The sequence below is a fragment of the Lissotriton helveticus genome, chromosome 4_1, assembly GCF_964261635.1.
Source record: "Lissotriton helveticus chromosome 4_1, aLisHel1.1, whole genome shotgun sequence".
In the NCBI taxonomy this organism is placed as follows: domain Eukaryota; kingdom Metazoa; phylum Chordata; class Amphibia; order Caudata; family Salamandridae; genus Lissotriton; species Lissotriton helveticus.
In genome coordinates, this window is record NC_136063.1 from 1,167,700,574 (window position 1) to 1,167,718,606 (window position 18,033).

An 18,033-nucleotide genomic window follows, 5' to 3' on the forward strand; every position below is an offset into this window, starting at 1 on the left:
CTAGCAAGTTTGCCTGTACTTCCATTGTAAGCCTGTCATCTAACCAAAGTCCCAAACTTTTCATTTTGTTTTCGGGTTTGAAGCATCTCCGAAGCATTCCGTCCAAGGGAGAGGCTCTCTCTTGGCTTTATTGTTTCATAATAGCATGAGCTTTCTCTTGTCCTTGTTCAATTTGGGTGAGCATTTGGCCACACATTTGGCCACCTCTTTAAGGCAGGGGACAAGTTAGCCCTGCAAGAGGATGCAAGTAAAGATTAAACAGAGAAGGGCTTAATGTGGAGCCCTGAGGTACTCCACATTTTATGAACAGTGTTATCAGAGGAATATGCTTGGCCCCAGAACTGAAAAGTTCTATCTTCGAAGAAGGAATCAAGACATTTGAACGCACAGTTGCCTATCCCAACCTCTGTGAGCCTTTCAACAAGTGCTGTGTGGTCGACCGTGTCAAAGGCTGGGCTGAGGTCCAAGAGAATAATCGCCCCTCAGCCACACTTATATTTGAATCACAATTCTTTGATTAAAATAGCAAGGAAAGATGGTGACTAACATGTTTCTCCAGAAGTTTAGAAATGCCTGGCAACAAAAAGAAAAGGCCAGTAAGTTCCCAGACAGTAGGGGTCAAGTTTTTTTAGAAGGGGTTTAACCACTGTGTATTTCCATTCTTGGGGAACTACGCCAGAGGAAAGTGACAGGTTCAGTAATTCTAATAGGACATAACATGTAATCTCCGGGCCTTGTACTAAGATACATAGGGGGTCTGGGTCAAGAGGGGATCCTTACTTTACTTGGATCAGTAAGGTCAAAAGTTGAATGGAAAAGATTTGAGGAAAGACTGAGAGGTTAATATTTTGATGGATAGGTGAGGAAGAAACTGCAATTGGCATAGCTTCCTTTGTGTTGCCTGGAAAAGACCAATAAATATCTGAGATTTTTTTTTTTTACTAAGATAACAAGGTGCAATTGAGTTCTCTAGGGGTGTATAGCCATATATCACCTCCACTAATGATTTAAGAACTAGGAAGATTTCATTAGGTGAGTTTGAAGCATTCTCAATTTGTGTAGAGTGTTACATTCCCTGGCAGTTCTAATCTCTGTATGGTAAAGCCTGATCGCTTCTCTGTATTCCAGCCTACTTGTGTTCTTATATTGCCTCCTCCATTTCCTTTCTAACTGCTTACAATGCTTCTTCAGTATAAACAGGTTGGGGGTAAACCATGGTGAATGTTTCGATTTCTGTGGGCCCTTGTGGGTCATTACGTGGAGAACGGTGTCTAGCGAATTATTGATCCAATTAAGAAACCAGGAGTAAGCCCCGGAATGAGTCCCCAGTGTCAGCCTTGGTGTTGCTTAGATTGTCATTCCAGATTTTTTTAGCTATGTTAGACCAATAATGATCCTCCGAGCAGGGGCATGGGGTAAGCAAGGTGATACAAATCAAATATTGTTACAACCAGAAGAAAGGGAAGGGCTGCTGGACCTGAAGGCTGGGCATATTGCTTAAAACTGTGTCATATCTTGTTGGTGGGGCCCTTGGCCTTTCACTCAAGATGTAAACAGAAACAGTTTTGAAGGCAATTGTCTGCTCTGACTGTGCCATCCTCAACGTGAACTTGAATTCTCCTAATAGAGTGAAGTTAGATTTGTTCAAGGCCAGGCCAGCCACTGCCTCTGACAGTCTGTTAAAAAAGTGAACAGTAGGACCAGGAGGCCTATACTGTACAGCTCCAGAGAAGGTAAAATTATCATTAAGAGAGACAGCAAAAGAGAGACTTTCACAGTCCAGGAGGGTGGAGGGGGGCGAAGGCACCATTCAGACTATCTTTGAGTACGATGGCAATACCTCCTCCCCTTTATTTACTCTATCTTGCCAGATAATGTTATATCATGGGAAAAAAGCCTGGATTACATCAGATTCAGAACCCTCTTGTAGCCAGGTTTCTGGCCAAAATAGGATATCAGGGTTATTGTCCTGAATTAGGGAGAAAACGTCCATTTTGTGACTTACAATTTATGAAACAAAGGTGCAAGCCTTTTCCCCCTATGTTCATTTTGGAACGAGGGAAAGTTCTTTAAAAGGGGAAGGATGAGGATTGTAGGGTCAAGAGCGGGTGTGCAGCTGTGGCCCTTCCTAGCCTGCAGATTCCGCAGCTCTTCAGTTGAATATGCGATAATATTTCATGAAAGGGGAGTAAAGGAGTTCATGCACCTGGTCCAGGCGCAGACGGACATGTATTTGGTGGGCCTTTGGTGTGCCAGCAGCGCATATGTGCCAAGGTCATTCTTTTACAGGCAAGAAGAAGAAAAAATAAGCTACAGCGTCTACCTCAATGGTGTCTTTAGAGCAGCCGAAAGTGCTATAGGGCTTCCAAGAGCACAGTAAATCACACTTTTAATTTCAGATAACATTTTACAGCAATCCTTAAAATGATTAAAAGATTAAAAACTAGATGAAATTTTTAACCGCATGCGTGCGACGGCTTTTTTCGCGCTGTGCGGCGTTTTAAAAATTACCGCGTTACATGACGAGCTCAGCTCGTCATCAGCGTACGGCAGGTAACGCTGATGACGAGCTCGTCATCAGCATGGAAGGGGTTAAAATTCCCTCCAGTTTACATGGAGTGCCAGCGGTCTGAGCTTGAGGACCGTTCTGGCTGACTGCTCGTCCGCACCACAGTCATGCTTTCATGAGCAAGAAGCTCAGGAAATGGCTTGCATTCGCTCAACAGGATTTTTGCTTCTAATTCTTGCAAATCGCTTGGATTCACTATACGTGGATCTTGCTTCTGCTGTGATGCTAGTTATAGCCTTATGCTCCCATTAAATGCCAGGACTGCTGCAAATATGTCCAGACGTATTGCAATATGTACTTGGGTTTCTGTTTCTGGGTACCCAGGATATGCTCAGTGTGTATGTGTATGGGGACGCTTGCAGATCCAGCTGTAAGGGGGAGGGCTCGTGCTGTAACTACAGCCTCCAGGTGACAGTGGGGCTGCATCTTACCGTGACTCCATTCCAGCGCACAGAGGCACGATAAAAAGAGAGGAGGGCTCCCGCAGTGGAGGGTGTAACGCTTTGAATGACGCCATCTATGTAACTAGCGCGCTCGCACTAAGAACCACAGGAGCCGGCACTTTGGTTGTACACGTGGCTCCGACTGCCGAGCCGAGGCCATGCCCTTTTATTTATATGCGTGAGCGTCTGACGTCACGCGTCAGCGCTCGCCTTTCCCGACAGCGTGGGTAGGCTGGAATGCCACCTTACGCATCGGAACACTACATTCCTTCCAACCTTTATTAAACAACAAAATTTATCAAAACATAGTAACCAATCAAAATGATGGATCTGTTACCAGTCTGTCAGCCTCAGTTCTTGATGGTCACACCAGATAGTCGGTCAGCTGAGAAGATGGTGCTGGGTTCTTTCGCAGGCCGTATCTGGACTGTCCGCCTCTGGATAGGGCCACCTCCGGGGACCTGTGCTCGGGGGTGTTAGGCTCCCCCCTGGATGAGGGAGACCTGGGCAGGTCACCCCTGGGAGTGGCAGGCAGGGACTGGGTGTTATGGTCCATCAGATCATCCTCGCTCCTTGGCACTGATCTGCTTCCTGGTCTTCGCGCTGTTGACTCGGGTGCAGTCCTTCCGGTTCAGGTCCGGGGCAGAGAGGGGTACCGGGATATGCTTTCTTGAAGAATGATGCGTCTCTGGTGACGGTTTCAGCTCCTCTCTGGGCGGTCACCATTGTGCCGGTCTGGTGGGTGACAGTCCACGGTCTGTGTTCGAAAGGAAGCCTGAACTTGCTTCCTGGATATCGATCCCTGACATACACTTGGTCTTGCAGCTGGATATTCGACTCTTTGGCTCCTCTACGCCTGCTGGCTTGATCATTTGAGCGAGTCCTGTTGGCTAGGGTCCTCTCCTCGCTGGCCTGTGCCGGGGCCCAGGTTGGGTGGTGTGGGAGTGTGTCGCTCACTGCTCGGCCCATTGTTGCCGTTCCTGGAGCTGCCTCCATGGTGATGTGAGGCGTTATCCTATACTCTCTTAGGAAGCTGTAAATCGCTCTCTCCAGTGGAGATCCATCCACCAAGGCAATTCGTATTGTTTTATTGAGAGTGCGCATGAACCTTTCCACTTCCCCATTGGCTTGGGGCCTGCGTGGGGTGATCTTGCGATGATGAATTCCCCATCCTTTTCGATATTCAGCAAACTCTTGCCCCTGGAAGGGTGGTCCATTGTCCGTTTTGACCACCTCAAATATGCTGTGTGTGGCGATGATTTTCTCAAACTTGGCGATCACTTCCGTGGCTGTCTGGCTCCCCACTATTTCCACTTCCGGGTACTTGGTAAAATCATCGATGATAACTAGGGCATAGCATCCATCCGGGAGGTGCCCAAAGTCCGCACTCACGCACTCCCGTGGTCCCCGGGGGATTTTCTTCCGTCACCACTGGGTGGGGGCGATCTGCCTGCCCTGCCGCTTGGCACCAGTTGCAGGTCCTCACCATTTGTTCAACCATGGCATCAATGCCAGGGAACCAGATTTTGGCTCTTAGTCTGCTTTTGGTTTTCACCAATCCTTGGTGTCCTCGGTGTGCTAGGTCCACTGCTTTCTGGGTGAGGCTGGCCGACATGACCAATCTGGGGCCTCGTAGGAGACATCCTTGGCTGTCGACGGACAGTTCTCCCTTTACCCTCAGGATGGATTCCAGTGTTAGTCTGGCGTGGGGTGTTCTTCTGCTCAGGGACTCTTGGATGGCCTTCCAATCTCCTGACCTGACTGCGTCCGCCGCCATTTGAATGCATTAGTCTCCTTTTGAGGCTTCGACGATGGGGGCCAAACTCATGGGGAGGGGTCGTGATCTTTCTGTCACCAAACGGACATATCCTTCTGTGTCCTCTGCCTCGGCTCTCTCCTCCTTGGTGGCTGGCCGCGGGTGCCTCGACAGGTAATCCGCTGGATTGGTGGACCCCGGTTTGTACTCCAGACGGTAGTTGTAGCCCTGGAGCTGGAGTATCCATTTTTCAATCCTGGGTGGCGGTTTAGACGCAGACTCTTGGAACAGGGGTATTAGCGGCTTGTGGTCAGTTGCTACTGTGAAGTTGTGTCCATACACGTAGACGTGAAAATGTCGGCAGGCCCAATGAATGGCGATGGCCTCTCGTGAGTATCTTTGCTCTGTTTCAGTTAGAGACTGGCTGGCGTAGGTGATGAGTGCCCACTCTCCATTGTTCTGAAGTTGAGCCAACCCGCTCCCAGGCCATAAGGGCTAGCATCCACGGCCACGTTGGTGGGCTTCGCAGGATCAAAGTACGACAAAGTAGTGTCTGCCGACAGGGCTGCTTTTGTTGCCTGGAAGGTACAAAAGGGGGTGGTGATGGACGGAGCATCTGAACCAATGAAACACTCACTCCCAGTCAAAAGATCTGGGTTTTATCCATCACCGTTCTTTAGTCCACTCTGCCACCCCAGTTCAGACATGGCTATATGCAAACCAGTCTGACCCTGTGCCTCATGGGATGCTTGTTTCCGGTCCATGGAAGACATGGCTTGGCAGTTCGGGCTGTACTGTTCCCATGAGGCACAGGGTCAGACTGATTTGCATATAGCCATGTCTGAACTGGGGTGGCAGAGTGGGCTAAAGAACGGTGATGGATAAAACCCAGATCTTTTGACTGGGTGTGAGTGTTTGATTGGTTCAGATGCCCCGTCCATCACCACCCCCTTTTGTACCGCTTTTGCCGCCATAAGTGTGGCAGGGTATGCTCAGACGTGAGTCCCTTGCTCACTTTGCCACTGGATTCAAGCAAGCCGGGATGAAGACGGCTGGAATGCCAGAAACCGGTCCTCGGAAGCTTGTTTCCGGTCCAGGGAAGGCATGGCTTGGCAGTGCGGGTTGGACTGTTCCCATGAGGCACAGGGTCAGACTGATTTGCATATGGCCATGTCTGAACTGGGGTGGCAGAGTGGGCTAAAGAACGGTGATGGATCAAACCCAGATCTTTTGACTGGGTGTGAGTGTTTGATTGGTTCAGGTGCTCCGTCCATCACCACCCCCTTTTGTACCGCTTTGTTGCCTGGAAGGCATGCTCTTGTTCAGGGCCCCACTGCCATGTGGTTGTGGACTTTGTCAGTTCCCTGAGAGGCTTGGTAAGGTTGGAGAGGTCAGGGATGAAGCGCCCACAGAAATTTACCATGCCCAAAAAGCTTCTTGCTTCTGAGATGTTTATCGGGGCGGGAGCCTCTTGGACGTCTTTTACCTTGTCCGGATCCGGGGCCACTCCCTGATCAGAGAATGTGTATCCAAAGAAACTAATTTTGTATTGCAGGAACTGACATTTTTCACGGTGTAGAATAAGGCCGGACTCTTGGATTCTCTTGAGGACTCCTCTCAGTCTCTGATGGTGCTCTTCCACCGTTGACGCGTAGATCAGCAGATCATCGCTCACATTTAGTACTCCTGGGAGGCCACTGAGGACCTCTCTAATGGTGTTCTGGAATACTTCTGCTGCACTTGAGATGCCGAAATTTAGGCGCCGATACCTTCTGAGGCCTACATGGGTAGAGAAGGTGGTTATGTACCTCGAGTCTGGATGGAGTGGCAGCTGGTGATAGCCTGATCGTACGTCCATTTTTGAGAACCACTTCGCCCCATTCAACTCCCCCAAGATATCATCGACGGTGGGCGTCAGGTGTCGTTTTCTTTTTACGGCGGCGTTGGGGAGGCGCATGTCCACACATATGCGGACTTGTCCCGGCTGTTTTGGCTTCCTGGCAATGACGATTGGGGATACCCTTGGGGGGGGAACGCTGACTCGCTCTATGATGCCTTGTTTTTCTAGAGCCTACAGCTCCTCTTCGTCCTTCCGTCTCAGGTGGAATGCGATTCGCCTGTGCCTCTGTGCCACCGGTTGGACAGATGGATTGATGTGTAAGGACACCTCTTTCCCTTTTAGGCACCCGATTCCTTTGGACACCTCACCAAACTCCTCCATTATGGTGTCTAACTCCTCCTCCAGTCCTGCCATGGCAAACGATATCAGCTTCAGTGCTTCGCTGATTGTCCGCTCAACAGCATGCCGCTACCTTCTTCCGTGACGTAGATGGTGGTGCCTATCTTTGTTTCTCCGTGCTGTATTTCTGTCTTGAGACACCCAATCAGTGGGATGGGCGTCTTTTGTCCGTATGCAAATACTCGGATCTTTGCCTCTCGTAGCGGAGGCTGGGTGCGTAGTTGGTGGTATACGTTGGCGGCCATTAGCTCAATTGATGCCCCCGTGTCGATGGTCGCCTTTACCTCCTGTTGGTGGATCTGATGCGACACTTTGGGAGGCGGCGCCTCTGTCTTTGTGGCTAGTTAATTGCGAATACATATTGGACTGGGTACTCTTCGGTGTCATCATCCATATCCTCGCTATCCGGCTCTTCTCACACCGCATGTGCGGCTTCTTTCTTGATCCTGGTGGATCTGCATACTGCCGCGAAGTGGTTCATCCACCCGCATGCGCTACACTTCTTCCCTTTAGCTGGGCAATCCTGCATGCGGTGGGGTTGGCCTCCACAGTATCCACACTCTTTCTTCTAGGTGTCCGGCGGTTTCCTTCCTCCGGTTTGTCGCACTTTAGGCCTCACCACGTTCACCTTCTCGGCCACGTGGACTTGTTCCGTCTTGATGGCGGTGTAGGGCTGCTTCCATGTGCGATGTCCTTGCCTGCGACAGTTCCTTCGAGCGGCCTAGTGTGAGGATGTCCGCCAGGGGCTTGCCATCTTCCTGGAGGATGGCCACCCGGAGCTTGGATGAGTAACACCCTTGGAGGATCTGACCTCGGATCTCCTCCTGTTTGTCACGGAACCCACATGTGCTCGCTAGTTCTTTTAGTCGGCCGTGGAACGCATCTAGGGACTCTTCTGCCTCCTGCTTGGCTTGGCGAAAAATACATTTTTCGTAGTCTCTGTTTGCCATAGGTTCGAAGTGAGCATTTAGAGCGGTCAGTAGCGTGAGGTATGTCTTTGGCGTTGCTTCCGTGATGGTCTTATATATGCGGTGGATATCTTTCCCTCCCAGGTGGAGTAGTAGGGCTGTGCGCCTTTCTCTGGATGTGCCCGCCCCCTCGAAGTATATTTGAAGTCGATCGGTCCAATCTCTCCAGAGTGGAGCAAGGGATGACGGGGTGCCATCAACGACGAACGGCTCAAGGGCGTGGATTGACGCCATCTTGGCACGTGCTCAGCACGCTGCGTGGGTCGTGTTCTACCCTTTCTTCCTTGGCAGTCCTGTGTCAAGGTGACACCCTGTGTCTTCTCCCTTGGGCACTATTCCTTCCCCCTCTCCACCGGGGTTATTCAGGCAGAGTGTCTCAGCCCTGTGAGGCGGGCCTAGGTGCTGTAATCAGGCATGGATCTGCCGCCTGGCCAAAGAATTCAAAGGGGGCACTGTACCGCGCCTCTCCCACCGTAAGGCCATTGTGGGGTATTATCTCAGGGGCCCAGAAGGATGAACTCATACCCCGTCTTCGTCCACATGTACAGTATCAGCGACCTCCGGTAGGCCTTCCTGAGACTTCCTGCACTCTCTGAGCACACCATCTGGCAGCAAAACACTCAGCACAGCATGGGGCAGGCATTTGCCCAGGTGGGTTCAGAGCTACTCCCTCGTTGCCAGTGTAGCGTTTTGAATGACGCTATCTATGTAACTTGCGTGTTCGCGCTAAGAACCACAGGAGCCGGCACTTTGGTTATACACGCGGCTCCGACTGCCGTGCCGAGGCCACGCCCTTTTATTTATATGCGCGAGCGTCTGACGTCACGCATCAGCGCTCGCCTTTCCCGACAGCGTTGGTAGGCTGGAATGCCACCTCACGCGTCGGAACACTACAGAGGGCTCCTGTAGCGCGGGACATTCGCAGATCCAGCTGTGAGGGGAATGGCTCATGCTGTAACTGCAGCCCCCAGGTGGCAGTGGGGGCTGCAACTTACCGTGACTCCAGTCCCGTGCCCAGAGGCGCGATAAAGAGTGGAGGGCTCCCACAGCGCGGAATGCGCGTGGGCGTGCCCAGGCCAAGGGCGGGCCCATCTGCGCCTGTCAGAGCCCAGAGGAGGCTGGGCTGGGCCCCTTCTCTTGGTTTTTCATTCATGCCATCTGTAAGCAGCTCCAAGGTGTCATCTTTCGCTTAGACTACAGACCTCAGAGAACTATCTAAGGTAATTGCTATTGTACCAGCTTGTGATTGACTGTTGTTTATTATATCATGGGAAAGCGTAAGCCCACTACTTTACAGAAAACCACCAATACCACTCTTGATGGCTTCCTGCAAAAGGCGGTGGGAGCTATTAACAAGGAGATTGAGCATGCGGAACGTAGACTCTCCCTGGCTCCCATACCTGAAGCATTGCCTAATAATCAGCCATTGTCCTCGATTGATGTTCCCCATATTGATACAGTGGACAGTATAACGGAGGTCAGGCCTGTAGTCCCTATTGTGCCTACTGTGACTGTTCTATCGCAGGGTGATTCTATAGGGCCACGGGAAAGTGTAGGCAAAGTCAGCCCCTGTAACAACATTGAAGGAGCCTGGCAAATCATCCAAGAATGGGGGGAAAGGAAACGAGCAGAGAGCGCAGTATCTGCCCTCAAGAAGAATAATCAGTTGCCTTTAACAAAAAGACTTAAACAAACTCATATTGTAGGAAAAGTTGCTAAGCCATCTAATGGAGGGAGAGAGAATGATGGGCAGGACGGGCTTGATATTTTATTTGATTAACTGAGTAATTTAGTGAAGGAAGCTTTGTCGCCAATTTTGATGAGATTATTCAACATTGAGGATCAGTTGACTGTTGTTTGTAAAGCTCCTGTACCAGTGGGTGTAATTCCTTCACATGATCCATCAGAGAGTAGTTCATTGGCAAGGGGTGCAGCTGAACACCATGGAAGTAACCGGTTGGAGGCTGCACCTTTGGACGCAGTCCTAGGAAGGTCCCAATTACCACCAGGATTATCCCTCCTCATCGCAGTGGCATGCGAGAGACCATAAATCCTATTACACTGATAAAGCCAAAAAAGATTACTGTTCCTCCTGAACCCCCCCCCCCCCCCGCGGCAGTGTCGTAATTTGGCAGTGACTAGGTTAGCATTTAGCTCAGCTACACGAATTTTCATTGTTAACTAGACCATGTTTGCGGAGGCCTTTTTGTATTTCCTGGCTTCCATTTTCTATGAACATGCAGCCTCGTGGTCAGCATGCCCTTTTGTCCTTTCTCTGTACCAATGACCATTTACCTTGCCCGGCAACAGGCTATTTTTAGCACTGGTCAAGCTCACGCATGCGTACTCGAACATTTAGATTAATGAGCGGTCACCTCTTAGGAATGTTCTCCAAAACTGACCAGTGGTACTATACTCCTCCCACATGTTGGCTGTGTTCCAAAAATGCCCTTATATGTACTTAAACTGTTTCAAAAGTATACCGCCTACACTTTTTATTGCTGTTAAACTATATAAAAGAGGTCACGCACCGATGTCCGGTGTGATACTTCTTGCATTACCGAAGGGTGCTGTAGGAATGTACCACCACCCCATGGGGTCTTAATAAACTTGTCTTTTGCATTTCCAGTTTCTGTGCCAACTTCTATTCTATGGTGTTCGAGAGTTTTTTTTTGCAGAGTATGTAGACCCGACAAAACCTGATACCACAAATTGGCGACCACGAAGGGAATCATCCGCGACTCGGATGCCCGAAGGAGTGGTCGTGACGAAGGATTGGAACCTCGCCCTGGACGCGTACGCTGCCATTGAGTGACCCGAGTCTTGGCACCCACGGTGGTTTTTTCCTTTCCTTCCGATCTGACCTTCCAGGTGGCGCCGGTCCTCGACTGAGATCCTGATCGGTTGGGTTGTCGTGCAGTGCCCGTTTGGCTTATTCGGTTAAGGAATTTGGCAGTTGGAACCTGGACATTTGAGAATATTTGGTAAGCTTGTGATTGGTAAGGTAGTCTACTGACACTTACTGTGGCTTTTTGGATTTGTTTGAGTTAGCTAACATTTGGACCTATGATTTGAGTTATATGTGGAGTGCACCTCACACAGGCAGGTATGTAGAGATATTTCTCTGACTTTGTATTTGTTTGAACGGCACACCATGTGTAAAACATATTAAGTGCTATTTTTGTAATATTGCGTTTTCGTGATATTTTGACATGCCTGTTTTAAGCACACTCCGAGGAATGTGCTGTTTTGGAAACGGTACCAGTTATCGATTAAATGAATCTCAGCCGGCTCCCCCAGAGGGGACACCTAATCGTGAAATGTACATAAAATTTGGCCTTCCCCCTATTATGTATAGTACATTGTGGCACAAATACATGAAAACTGATCATGAATTACAATGGCCACTACATGGGTCGTTTGATTTACGAAAGGTTCAATATATGGAGCAGTGTTTGTTTCAGCGCAGGTCTAGACAGGATATGTTTGATTGTGTGCGTATGTGGGAGAAAGCGGTGCGTGAACAATGGAAGCGTGAACAAGCCTTGGCGGACAAAGAGCAGCGAAAGGCTGCTCGTGACAAAGCTTTACAGTTGCAGGAAAAAGAATTGCAGGAACAGAAAGAGAGGGAGACTCGAGAACGTAATCTGCAGGTTAATGGTCAGTTTCCTATTCGACGTCCTCTTTATCCTGTCCTTACTAATGAATCAGATGATTTTTCATTGCTAGATCGTTGCCCGCCTCCGTATGTTCTGCCTACGGCCCCGGATGAGGACTCGGGCGAGGATGATCAGAGGGATAGTCGCACCAGGCTAAGCGTTGATCGGGCTGCGGAATTACGCGGGTTTGCTCGTAAACTTAATATTAATTCTATAACTGTTTCAGAGATTGATGGTTCTATGCGTAAGTGGTCTGAAAAAGAACGATTGTATTTTCTGGATCATTTTGTAGAGGAAGTAGTTGAACGGTTTAGAAAATATTCACCTGAGGTGGAATCTAAGGATATATCAGTTGGTTATGATAATTTAAGTAAAGGTATTTTTGTTCTTACAGATGCGGATGGGTTTTTCCAGCGGTTGGTTCAGCTACGGGATGAGATGTTACGACTACGGTTGTTGAAAAAGGCATCGGGTTCGCCTGGATCTGGATCGACGGAAGTATCCAAAGAGTGTTCTATCTTTGAAACGGATAAGAGTGCTACAGTCCATATTATGCCTATGCGAGAAGCTACGCCTTTGTATGTTCCTCCTAAAGGGCAAGGCACAGATGTTAATAAATTGTCTGCGGATGCAAAGGGTTATTTTATATATAATTGGGTTTATACGCCTTGGAATAGAACAGATGTTATGGCGCTTAAGAATGCTTTGCCTGACCCCCGTAAAAATCCAGCAGCTCTCTATGAAGGAGTGGAAGGTGCTATTTCTTCGTGTGTTATGACATTAGTTGATATTGATCTTTTCTTTGGGTTAATATTGCCCCTGATATGTGGAGAGCGATTCGTAAGTTTGATGATCAAGCGGTTTTGGGTGCAGATTGGAAGGACATAGCTCGAGCTAATTTGGATAGGGAACCCGCGTGTAAGCCATGCCAATTGATTTTAGACCTCCCGGAGGCTATTTTGAATAAATTAAAAACGCTTGTTTCCCCTAAGAAAATTGATTGGACGATGTTGGCTTCTTGTAAACAGAAGCCGGATGAATCGGTCTCTGACTTTTTTTCACGTTTCGAGGAAGCGTTTCATGATTACAGTGGTCAATTATTAACAGAGGACACGGGCAGGCATTTGTTCGTTGATAAGTACGTGACTAATCTCCTACCGGAGATTGCAAAACATTTAAAGACCAGTGAAAGTTCATGGACCACGGCAACCCCTGCTTCTTCAATGACTATGGCTCAGTATTATGAACGACAGGAATTGGAGGCTAAGGAAAGTAGTGATAAGAAAGCAAAAGATTTGAAGACGAAGGTGATGTTGGCTCAGATTTACGCTACGCAGCCGAGAGGGAATGATAGGGGTAGACGTGGATCGTATGGTACGTCTTCTGCTCGTTCCGATATTTTTGAGGATCAGTGTGCATACTGTAAACAGTTTGGACATTGGGCTTCGGATTGTCCGGTGCTTCGAGAACAGCGTAATCAGCGTGGTCGAGGAAGTGGAAGGTCTCGGAATAGTTATTCAAGGTTGAGGGGTGGAGCAAATGATCGTGGTAGGTTTGAAGCGAGGGGTCGTGGTCAGGCTGATCATAATACTTTTGATCGACGGAATCAGTATCAGATAGCTGAAGGAGAGTCTTTTGAGCCTCGGGATAATACATATGCATAGGATTGCGTAGGATGGGGTGTGGAATCGGTTGAAGTACCAGTAGATCAAAGGGGTCCATATATATCAGCGCATGTTTTGGGTTCTACTGATCAGTTTCTGGTTGATACAGGAGCTACTCATAGCGCTCTGTCCAAACACTTGGTTCCAAGGGCTCCCCTGTCTGGCGAAACGATTACATCAATAGGGTTCGATGGAACACCTTCTCTTAGCCCATTGTCTCAACCTCTTACATTTCACATTGATAAGTTTACTGCCCCATGCCCGATTTTGTTATCTCCGAATACACCAGATAATATTGTGGGACTCGATATGCTTAAACATTTTCGAGCAACTATACACTGTGCCCCTGAAGGGGTACGGGTTATTTTAAATGAGAACTATCAAGAGGTTGAGAGATTGTGCCTCATGCAGGAGGCCGATGCGTTAGCCTCTCTTCCAAATACTTTGTGGGCTACTTCCGATACTGATGTGGGACAGATGATTATCCCTCCCGTACGTATTACTGTAAAGGAGGGAGTGTCTTTGCCTCGCGTACCACAGTATAAAATTTCCAGAGAAGGTGAAGTTGCCTTGACACATATCGTAAATGACTTGATTATGGCAGGGGTTGTTGAAGGAAGTCCCCTATAATGTTTGTAACAGCCCAATTCTTCCGATCCTAAAGAAAGATAGACACTAAAATCTATCGTTTTATTATTGATTTGAGGGAAAATTTTAAGATAGAAGTACCCCAGTATCCGGTGGTGTCTGACATTACCACCTTACTTACTTTGATTCCATCTACAGCCACTACATTCACTGTTATCGATTTGAAAAATGCTCTCTTCTCGATTCCCATTCATCCCGATAGCCGATATTTGTTCGGCTTCACACTAAATAACAAATCTTATAGATTTTGTCGGGTTCCTCAAGGCTACACTGAAAGCCCTAGCATTTATAGCCAGGCTTTAAAGAGACAGCTTGATTCTTTCAACTTACAGTCTGGGGTGACTCTTCTTCAATATGTTGATGACATTTTATTAGCAGCAGACACGCAGGAACAATGTGAGGAGAGTACTCTTTCCCTGCTTTCTTTTCTTGCCAAGAATAATCACAAGGTTTCGAGGAAGAAGTTGCAATATTGTAGATCAAAGGTGACCTACCTCGGTCATCTTTTGTCTAAGGAGGGACGTGCATTGACATCAGATCGAATTCAAGCAATTTTAGATACACCAGTCCCTTGCACTCAGAAAGATGTTCGTGCTTTCATCGGTTTGACGTCCTTTTGTAGACAGTGGATATTAGGATTTTCACACATTATAAAGCCTTTGTTAGCATTGTTGTCCAAAACTACACCGATTCCCATTGAATGGACAGATGAATGTCAGAATGCTTTTGAACAACTGAGGCAAGCTCTTTGTTCTGCACCAGTGTTAGGTACACCGGATTACACAAAGATCTTTACATTATATGTCCACGAGAAGGATGGGTGTGCATTGTCAGTTTTGGTGCAGACACACGGAGACAAACAGAGACCTTGTGCGTACTTCTCAGCAGTACTCGACCCTGTGGCTCGAGGACTGCCTGGGTGCTTTCGAGCAGTCGCAGCAACAGCAGTGGCTATACGACAGAGTGAGGGAATAGTTTTGTCACACAAATTGTTGGTGTTAGTTCCCCATGCGGTAGATGCTTTATTGAACCAAATGAAAACACAGCACCTAACTAGTGCTCGTTTAACAGGATACGAGCTAACGCTGTTGGCGCCACATATTACACTGAAGAGGTGCGCCACTTTGAACCCCGCTACTTTACTGCCATATCCTATTGCTGAGACCCAGAAGGAAGAACACCATGATTGTGTTTTTCTGACTGAAGAACAAACAAAGGATCGTATCGACTTACAGGATACGCCACTTTCAGATGTAGATGGGGAACTGTGGGTCGATGGGTCGTGTTTAAAGTTGCCAGATGGTACGACTTCCGCAGCTTATGCGATCACGACACTTAAGACAGTGGTAGAAACAGCACGAATACCGCAAAAATCGGCCCAAGCGGCTGAATTGATAGCCTTAACGAAAGCATGTGAGATAAGTGCTGGGTTATGTGTGAATACCTACACTAATAGTCGTTACGCTTTTGGAGTAGTGCACGATTTTGGCCTACTCTGGAAGGAACGAGGGTTTCTGACCTCGCATGGAGTGCATATTATGCATGGAGAATTAGTACGTGATCTTCTGAATGCATTATTATGTCCAAAGAAAGTAGCGATAATCAAATGTAGTGCACATAAGAAGGTGACGGACAAAATAGGACAAGGTAATGCCTTTGCAGATCGCATAGCGAGAGAGACTGCAAAGTTACAGAATGTCTCTCCTATGTATGTCGCGAAATCACAGGCTGAGCGATGGCATGATGCTAGAGAGGAAATATTAGACATACAGAAATCAGCATCTGAAGCAGAACTTGCAACCTGGGCAACAGAGGGAGTGTTGGATGATGAGGGTTGTTGGCGTAGCAAAGATATGGAGAGATGGAAATTGCCTGCCGCTTATTTGCAAGCAATGGTTCAAATGACACATGGGCTGGCACATGTTGGAGCTCTTGCAATTACTAAATTGCTTACACAAGTTTGGGAGCATCCTGAGATTGCCAACACGGCTAAGAGAGTGGTACAGATCTGTCTGACATGCTTACAGTACAATCCTGCAAAAGGGACTTATACTCCTAAAGGAGGGTTTGTTCCACCTACTGCATGATTCGAAGTACTGCAAATGGATTACATCCAGCTTGAGCCCTGTAACAATCTCAAGTATGTCTTAATGGTGGTGTGTGCCTTCAGTAAATGGATCGAGGCCTACCCCACAAAGGATAATACAGCATTGACGACAGCTAAGGTGTTACTCAAAGAGTACTTCCCGCGCTTAGGTGTTTGTAAATTTTTGTGGAATGACAATGGTCCTCATTTTGTTGGGAAAATAGAGGAGTATGTCCTAAAAGGACTGGGAATTAAACAAAAGTTCCACGCTGGATTCCATCCGCAGTCAGCAGGTTTGGTAGAGAGGTATAATGCAACTCTGAAGTTGAAACTAGCAAAGATCGTGGCATCCACATCTTTGAAATGGCCGGACGCCTTGCCCTTGGCATTACTGTCTATTAGATCAGTGCCACATTCCCGATCTGGCCTCACGCCTTATGAAGTGGTGTTTGGAAGGCCTATGAATATCTGGGGAGTCCCTAAGCCTCGCTTAATACATGATGTGCCTTGTATAATGATGAACGATTATTTGGCACGATTAACAAATGATTTACTCTCTATTCATCAACAGGTTTGAGAAGCGCTCCCCGATAATTCCACTGGAGAGGCTCACGATCTCTGTCCGGGGGATCATGTGATGGTCCGAGCGTTCGAGAGAACCAGCAGTTTGGAGCCGAGGTGGCGTGGCCCTGAACAAGTATTGCTGGCAACTCGGACGGCTGTGCGAGTCACGAACAAGAAACGGTGGGTGCATTCCACTCACTGTCGTCGTGTCTCTCCGGACTTGGTGAATCCTGCGGTACTGTCTGATTATCGAGACATCCTGGATGCAGAGAAGAGCCCAGCTACTACGCCTAACGAATCGGAGGGAGCCTTCCCGGACCACACTGTTTCTGGTGGAGCGAAATATAACCTACGGTCAAGAAAATAGTGTTTTGTGCAAGACTGGTTGAGTTACCGTTCTGAGGTTTGTGAAAACGGAAACCGAGAATATCAAGGGGGGGGGATCAGTTCTGTCTAGTGTAGCGACACCCGCCTTGAATCTCAGAGAAGAAACCAGCGGCTACCTCGGAGCTCAGCACTCATTTTTATTTTTTAGCTTTGTTTTGAAAGATTTTGTTTTTTGAACTATGGCACCTACTACGACGAAAAACAGAAGAATTCTGGGTGCAGTGCTTTTTGTTATGACCATAGTGGTAATAGCAGTAATAGCATGGATCATAGAACGATTGCTTCCTGCACGAGAAAATTTACTGCCTACCACTCCAATCCCATCTGAACATTTTCATTTCACTCTGCCTTATCATGAAGAGAGACATAGACAGACTTATTTAAATAACAGCTTCATTCAAATTCTACATCATACCCATAATATGACGAACACTTCGAACTGTTGGGTATGTGGAATGTTGCCTGGACATCAGAAGAAAGGAGGAACTCCACTTATTCCTCTTCCGTTCTCTCATAATGGTTCTTGTAATGCTTGGTACACTCTTCTCTTTACCTTGAGATGGCCAACAAAAGGTGGACTACTTTTTCGACTTAATAAAGTTTGTTATAATGATAGAGATGGTTACCCGCAGGCAGAAGGAACTAAATTTGAATGGGAAGAATATCGACCGGACAATGTATCTATACCTCGTATTTTCACGAATCAAAGAATTGCAAATATGTCCAGTTTATATGTGATTACAGTTATTGATACCAAAGCTGACTTGTGTGTACGGAATAAAGGTACTATTCCGGTAGGGAAGAGCGAATGTAATATTACTCTCACATTTGACACACCAATTGGTATTGCCTTTGTAGCCTCACAAAAATACTTACTTTATTTGCGGAAATAAAGGATATCACCGTCTTCCCATTGGGTGGTTAGGAACTTGTTACATATCTTTTGTGCTACCCCCTGTATTTATTGCACCGCCTATGTATCATAATGACTTTGTATTATATCACGATTTTATATTAAATAGGGTTAAGAGAACATTAGAGATTGAGGAT